Below are 8,234 nucleotides of genomic sequence, written 5' to 3'. Positions count from 1 at the left end.
TGGTATTTTGATTTGGGTGCTTGGGCTTGGGTTATCCATATCGTCTGGTTTTTTCATATGCTTTATAATTTTCTGTTGTTTTTGGCCTCGTGGCATTTGCTGAACTTGATAGGGTTCTTTTAGGATTTGTAGACCAATTGAAGTCCTTATCTCTAATTTATCAGATCTGCAGCTTCGTGGAGTACACTTTCTCTAACTAACCAGCAGGTGGCGTCCACGAGCTACCTGTTCTCCACAAGCTAGTTCTCCCCTGCTTAGCCTTTTTGGTGAGTGGGGGAGTGAGTCTTGTGGGGTCCAATTGGTGTACCAAGCTTGCGTGTGTAGTTGGTTTTGCCTGCCCTGTATATGGGGAGTGTTTCTGGGCAGTCAGGGAGGTGGGGGTGGCTCTAACAATCAAATCTCCCTGGTGATCCTAGAGTTTTAAGGCTGCTGCAATAGTCTAATCCTTCAGTTCAGTCCTGCCACAGTTTGTCTCTGCCACTGACCCACAAGTCCTTAGTATTGGCGTATGGCTCCTGAGACTTGCAAGTGGGCCCCTCTTCCAGGCCGTGCACCCCCTGGTCCTCTGTTGAGGGATGACTGTGCTATGTCACAGGTGAGTGCCATCCCCCCAGAGCAGTTCTGGGCTGCTGGGCTGTGTAGGGAGGCTCCCAGTTTGCTGAAATGATGGCTGATTGGGGCTTTGTTAATTCACACTGCTCTCCCTTCCCAACTCTGGGACAATCAGCTGAGGTTGCAGGGAAGGCTAATGTCCACGCCCAGTTTTGTGGTGTGTGCCTGTTATTTGAAGCAGTTCCGTCACACTGGGTTGTCTGGGGCAGTTCTGGGCTATGGGGCTGGTGATGGGCAGGAGTGTTTCCTGTCCACCAGGATGATGGCTGTGAGCGGACACCCCCCTTTTCTTGGGAAGTTGTGGTGTTTAGTGAATTTTCTCAGCCACTGGATTATTGCTTTTTGTCTCAGAGCTCTCCTAGTTCTGCTCTTGACTTGACCTGCCCAAATTGCAGGTCTTTGAAGGTTTCTGTATTGGGCTTCTTAGAGTAATTGTTTTAGAAAAAGAAAAAACGATTAAAAAAAAAAAAGGGCCCTCCTCAGAGATCTAATGGGTTATTGAAATGCTAAGAGACAAAGCAACCAGGGCCATTAAGGAAAGGTCCACAGGGCAGAGAGATCAGCTTTTCTTCGGGATTTGCATATGCGCTTCAGGGCCTGGGCTCCGGCCTGAGCTCTGCCCTTCCCCCTTCTATGTTCATCAGAACTCCAAAAATCCTCCGCTTTTATTTTGGAGTTTTTCGTGTTGTTTTTTTTTCTATGCCTGTCTCCTCTCTGCTGGGCTGGCTGCTCTCAGATTCTCTGGTGTCTGTTCTCCGTCTATCTATGGTTGTAGTTTGGATCAGTAGAATGAGTTTCTGATAAGGGCTGCCACTGCAGTTCTCCCTTCTCCTTCCCGGAGCTGACAGCCCCTCCTCCCACGGGACTGAGCCTGGCAGGGAGGGGTGTGGGTCCCCTGGCCACAAAAACTTACCGATTTCGCTGATCTCAGCAGTTCCACGTTTTCATGAGTGTTGTATGAAGTATGCCCATAGTCAGATTGCTCTGTGGTGTCCAGTCCACGCAGTTCCTGGCTTTCTACCTACTTTCCTGGAGGAGTAACTAAAACATACAGCTCACCAGTCTGCCATCTTGCCCCACCCGTCTCATTTGCTTTCACATCCCCCTTTTGGTTAAGAAGATGTTCTCCATCCCACAATGCCGGGTCTACATTCCTCCCCGTCTCCCTCATATTGGAAGGACAGTTTTGCCGGATATAGGATTCTTGGTTGGTGGATTCTCTCTTTCAGTATCTTAAATATATCACCCCACTTCCTTCTTGCCTCCATGGTTTCTGCTGAGAAATCTGCACATAGTCTTATCAAGCTTCCTTTGTATGTGATGGATCTCTTTTCTATTGCTGCTTTCAGGATTCTCTTTTTGTCTTTGATGTTTGATAATCTGATATTTAAGTTTCTTGGTGTAGGTCTATTCAGATCTATTCTGTTTGGGGTATGCTGCTCTTCTTGGATCTGTAATTTTATGTCTTTCATTAAGAGATGGGAAATTTTCATTGATTATTTCCTCTATTATTGCTTCTGCCCCTTTTCCCTTCTCTTCTCATTCTGGGACACCCATGACATGTACAGTCATGCATTTCATGTTGTCATTCAATTCCCTGAGACATTGCTCATATTTTTCCATTCTTTTCCCTATCTGTTCTTTTTGTGTAGGATTTCAGGTGTCTTTTTCTCCAGTTCCTGAGTGTTTTCTTCTGCCTCTTGAGATCTGCTGTTGTATGTCTCCAATGCGTTTTTCATATCTTGTGTTGTGCCCTTCATTTCCATAGATTCTGCCAGTTGTTTTTTCAAACTTTTGATTTCTACCTTATATTCACCCAGTGTTTTCATTATACACTTCATCTCTTTTGCCATATTTTCTCTAAACTTTTTGAGTTGATTTAGCATTAGTTGTTTAAATTCCTGTTTCTCAATTGAAGTGTAAGTTTGTTCCTTTGACTGGGCCATAACTTCATTATTTTTGGTGTAGGTTGCAGTTTTCTATTGTGTAGGCATCTGGTTTCCCTGGTGTTCTAGTTTGCTAATGCTGCTGGAATGCAGAACCCCAGAAATGGGTCAGCTTTTATAAAGGGGGTTTATTTGGTTATAAAGTTACAGTCTTAAGGCCATAAAGTGTCCAAGGTAAGTCATCAACAATCGGGTACCTTCACTGGAGGATGGCCAATGGTGTTTGGAAAACCTCTTTTAGCTGGGAAGGCACGTAGCTGGTGTCTGCTCCAAAGTTCTGGTTTCAAAATGGCTTTCTCCCAGAATGTTCCTCTCTAGGCTGCAGTGCCTCAAAAATGTCACTCTTAGTTGCTCTTGGGGTGTTTGTTCTCTTTTAGCTTCTCTGGAGCTAGAGTCTGCTTTCAATGGCCGTCTTTAAACTGTCTGTCATCTGCAGCTCCTGTGCTTTCTTCAAAGCATCCCTCTTGGCTATAGCAAGCTCACTCCTTCTCTCTGATCTTATATAGTGGGCCAATAATTTAATTCAGACCCACCCAATGGGCGAGCCAACACCTCCATGGAAATTATCCAGCATCATCACCCACAGTTGGGTGGGGCAAATTCCAAGGAAATACTCAAAGAATTACAATGTAATTAACACTGATAGGTCTGCCCACACAAGATTACATCAAAGATAATGGCATTTGAGGGGACATAATGCATTCAACTGGCACACCTAGTTACCCCAATCAGGTATTCCCAGACCAGAACAGGCTCAGATCTCAGAAGGGGACAATATTCAGTATCAGGTCTCCCTGAGGGTGTGTCTTAGAATATTGACACACCCTGTGAGACATCAAGCCACTGTGCTTTTCCTAACCTGCCCAGGAGGTGACATCTGTCAGCCTGTAACTCCTGACTGGTGTAAGGAGGTGTGGCCTCCTTAGTCCTTAGTTTCTGTTTTGGCTTTTCCCCCAGGCTCTGGGGTCTGGTTCTGAATGGGATGTTGGTAGTAGGGCTCCTTCCTCTTAGGGAAGATACACCCCCTTAGGGAGTTTTCATTTGCATTTAAGTAGGCTCTTTGTATCTCTGACTCTGCTATCTCCACCCTTGTCTGGGTCAGAAAGCTGTGAAGCAAAAACAGCTGTGGTTTTCTCCATTGAGAGAGAAAAAGGGACAGAAAGTCCCCCTTCAGGGCCATTCCATGGTCCCCCCAGCTTCACCCACTGGCCAGAGATAGCACTCGGTCCTCTGGGCTCCCCCTCCTGACACAGAGATGTCCTGTCCTCTAGTTCCTGAATCCTTTATTCTGCCTCTTGAGATCTGTTGTTGTATGTCTCCATTGTGTTTTTCATCTCTTGTATTATGTCTTTCGTTTTCATAAGTTCTGCCAATTTTTTCAAACTTTTGATTTCTTCCTTCTGTTTGCCCAATGTCTTCTTTATATCCTTCACATACTTTGCCATATTTTACCTCAACTTGTTAATTTGATTTTTGAATTGATTAAGAATATTTGCTTGAAGATATTTTATTAGTTTTTCACTCATTTGAATTGCAAGTTTGTTCCTTTGACTGGGTCATATCTTTGTTTTTTCCTAATGTGACTCCTTTAAGTTTTTGTGGTCTAGGCATCTGGTTTCCTTGATTATCACAATAAGATTTTCCAAGACTAGAAACGCCCAGGTCTCAGGACGAATGTGTAATCAATATGATGTTTCCCTGTGTGTAAGACCTAGCAGGTTGTCAGACTTTACTGTGAGGCCTCTAGACTCTGTGCTTTTCCTATCCTGTCCAGCAGGCAGTGCTGTCAGCCAGCAGCTCTCCACTGGTATAAAGAGGTGTGGTCCCTTTAATTCTCAGCAGACCCTGTCTTGGTCAGGGGCCAAGGGTGTCAGAAGACAAGCCCATGTTTTTTCTGCCCTGCCGTCCCCAGGCCCTGGGGACCCAACTCTCCAAGGGAGGGCAGATACCCAAGCTGGGCCCTGCCCCCCCTTTTCTTGGGGAAAGATATACCCTTTACGGAATTATCTCCTACAGTTTAATTCCCCCTTTGTCTCTCTGACTGTCTTAACTCACCCTTGCCTGGGTCAGCACTGACAATTGAAAATGCCTGAAGCATCCTCTTATGAGCTACTTAGAATAGGAGAACAAAAAGGGAAAAGAGAGAAAGCCCCTTTTCAGAACCAGTCCCCAGCCCCCCTGTTTTGCCACTTGATCATTGTTAATAACTGGTTCTCTGTGCCCCTTTTCTTGGGACACAGTTGTTTTCCAGTATTCTGAGCTCAGCCATCTCCAAAAGCCTCTGTTTTTATTTATTTATTTTTTTTCCATCAGCCCCACCTCCTCTCTGCCAGAAGAGACCTCAGGGTTCCTATCCTGCTTGCTCTGGGTTTATCTGTGCTTGTAGCTTGTATTCATTAGTCCAAATTTGTTGATTAAAACTACAGTTGGAGATTGGTTGAGTTACTTTCCCTCACCTCGGGTAGCCTGCTTCTTTTTTCCACTGGGAAATGTTACAACTCAGCCTGCCCTGCTGGTGGGGGAGGGGTGCCAGCTTCACAGTTTGGGGAGCTTTATTTACAGTTCTATGCTGTGATCTCACCCTTTCCAGGCTGATGTATGATGTGTGTTCAGTCACGGATGTCCCCCAATAGTTGTTCCAGACTATTTACTAGTTGTTCCTGGCTATTTACTAGTTGCTGTAGAGGACTAACTAAATTCCACACCTTTCTATGCTGCCATCTTGCCCCACCTCACTTCTGTTACCTTTTGAAGATTATAGCACTTAAAGTATTTTTGCTTCTATGTATAAAGTTTGAAAAATCATTTTTTTCATAAAATACAAGAACAACCAATTTCACCATTGAGTAAAATTAAAAACTGGTATTCCTTTTAAAATTAGTCCTAAGTGGCATTTAGGAATTTAGTTGTAGGCTGCTGTGATGACATCATGACAAAGGTTGGGTCTAGTTTTGTTTTGGTTTTCTTTTCACCATCTGGTGTTCATGGATTAAGTTTTGGAAATGATCCAATTGTAAGGCAGAATCTTTTTGAATTCCACCACTGGTGTGATCCTTGAATTAGATGCTGGAGGTTGAGGCACAGTTTGTCAGATCGATGCCAACTACCTAGTAGTTATCAAGGTAAAAAAATTCACTGTCTCCTACTTGGTATTCCATTCCCTGGAAATCCATTCAGTATTGAAACATTCCTCCAGTTCCACCAAATCCTTTCACAAACCATGATCCTTCTTATGACTTATCTGTGACAAGTTTCAATGTAGCTCTGAATATTTTATAATTGTTGGCAAATCATTCCAGCAGGGGCATGTTTTCAATCAGCTCATGTTCCTGTCCTGTCTCTTTGTCTGTGAAATGAGATTTATCCTTCTCTTGTTATGGAGTTAGAGAATTTTCTCTTCTGTGCCTTGGCAATGAAGAACGTATCTCATTTTATATGGATTTTCATAGACTGTTAGAATATCTACAGCTCTTGTTTTTAAAGCTTCTCATTTATCTTCAACTCCAAAACAGTACTTGCCCATTTCCTGTTTTGATTTCATAAAAGTATCATCCTATTAATTGCTTCTCTTGAATAAATTTCGTGTTGGAGAGAAAGAACTCCAGTAGATAACTTAATAGCTTGGTTGAATCCATTTTCATTACCATAGGAGATACCAACTAATTTTAAACCTTTTGATTGCAACCTCTGATCAAACATATCAGATTGCCTTCATTCAGTTTTAAAGCCAGCTGATCCAGCTAAAATGAGAACAGCAACATTCACTTTATCGCCAGAAATAAACAGCTGCCCAGCAGTCTCAGCTACTTTTGGGACACAGTTCTGTCATTTCCATTTTTAAATGGGCAAAATGCAAGGCAGACTGACCTCCTCTACTGTTTCTTTCTTTAGGAGATCCACAGTGAATCTGTGCAAGACTTCTCTTGTATTTCCTTGGAGTGTGCCAAAAAGCACACCACTACTATCTATTACAGTGAAGCGAAACTCGCTATCATCTGAAAGCAGTGCTGTAAGTACCTCTGCATGGAATTTATTGGCACACAAATACTATGATGCATTAATTGGTTTGAAAGCTCAAAGTCAATGTCCATTTTCGTTTCCTCTCCTTCTTCCATTATAATTGTTCCACAGCAAACAACCAGACCATTTGGAGGTACTTTGTTATAAAGTTTCAATCTTTGTTGTTCAGATGTAATGGCTCCCAGGACTGAAAGGCGGCTTACTTGGGAATTAATGTTAGATGCAGTTCCAAACTCATCTGTTAACATTTTTGCCACTCGTGACATCTGGTCTTTGGGAGGAATGATCAATGAAATCATCCTTGGGCTATTGTTCCAAGTGGGGGAAGGACTCCTTCTTGAGCCAACTGTGCAGACCCTCACCCCTGAGTTGAGAGTTACTACCCAGAGATCCAGGATGTGGGAGTTGCTGTATGCCTGGATCTCCTCCTCTGGCCATGCTGCATAGGGGAAGCCATCCTGAGGGGTCCAGGAACCAGGAAGACACTGGGGTGGGGATTGGACACAGTGCTCACCTGCAGTCCACATCCAAGGTTTTGATGAGCTTCTTGGTCTTCCAGATCTCCATGTTCCCATTGGCAGCACTGGGGCCCTCTGCCATCTTCTCGCCTGCTCCTCCCTCTTGATTGCATTTTGATGTATCCTTGTGTATGGCACACCTGAAACCAAATTTGCCACTGGACAGTTAAGTTACTGTTGTAGGTTGGGCTGTCCAGAAGCAGAGGCTGAGATGGAGTCTGGGGTGCAAGATTTTTATAATGGATCAACATCTGTGAGGGGGGCAGAAGCAGGATTGGACAGAGGGACAGTGAAGCAGGTTTGGTAAAGCTTTAGCCAACTTACCAGGGAGCTCTGGATCAAGTATTGTCTGTCAGAGTTGGGCCTAAATGCCTCAGCCTATATGTCTCTGTCTCATTTAGTCATTAGATGTGGGCTTCTCTGAGAAGGTTGGTGGCTTTCTGTAGCTGAGGTAGCCTCAGAAAGAGCTGACAGCTGGAGGCTGCCTGCTGACCAAAATCCCTGCAGCTGTGCAATGAGTCTTTCTTTGAAAGGGGATCTGGGTGGCATATCCCTGTGTCAAATACAGTTATGTAAGTATTACTGTTGTTCTCAGTGTTACCATCACTGTTATGCTAAATTAGTTTTAACTGACTCTTCCACCACTTGCAACCAAAAGAGTTCAGTGATTATTTTGATAGCGAAAATCCCACTGTGATTTGACAGAGGCAATTCTCTCAGACCCAAATAGTACTTGGATTTAAGCATCTCAGTTTGAGATGTTGGCCACATATCAGCACTGAAAACCAACCTGGCATTAGGATTCTGGAATTGATGAAATTACTATTGGCTTATGCATTCTCCTCTTATGCTTCTGTACCATTACTTGGCTTCAGAATGTAGGAAGTGGAACCCTCCACCAATATTCATGTTTGCTTATTTGGGATGGAGGCTGTGTCCTCCACAAAACTAGGGATATTTTCCTACAAGGAAACAATCATTCTTTCAATGACCCACACGACCTGATGGTTGGACCCAATAGTAAAAAAGATGGCCATTAAAAGATGGCCACAAATCCTTTGACAATCTTTCTATCAAGTGCTGGAGTCTGTCTTCTCACTCCTTGAATCTGGACTAGCCTTGTGACTTGTTTTGATCA

The 8,234-nt window shown here is 43.8% G+C and overlaps 1 pseudogene; it reads right to left on the bottom strand.

Moving 5' to 3' along the window:
• Positions 1 to 5,665: 5,665 nt before the first annotated feature.
• Positions 5,666 to 7,178, bottom strand: LOC119523629 (annotated as a pseudogene).
• Positions 7,179 to 8,234: the final 1,056 nt, after the last annotated feature.

Source organism: Choloepus didactylus, chromosome X (assembly GCF_015220235.1).
Source record: "Choloepus didactylus isolate mChoDid1 chromosome X, mChoDid1.pri, whole genome shotgun sequence".
Classification (NCBI taxonomy): domain Eukaryota; kingdom Metazoa; phylum Chordata; class Mammalia; order Pilosa; family Megalonychidae; genus Choloepus; species Choloepus didactylus.
This window is presented reverse-complemented; position numbering and strand designations above follow the sequence as displayed.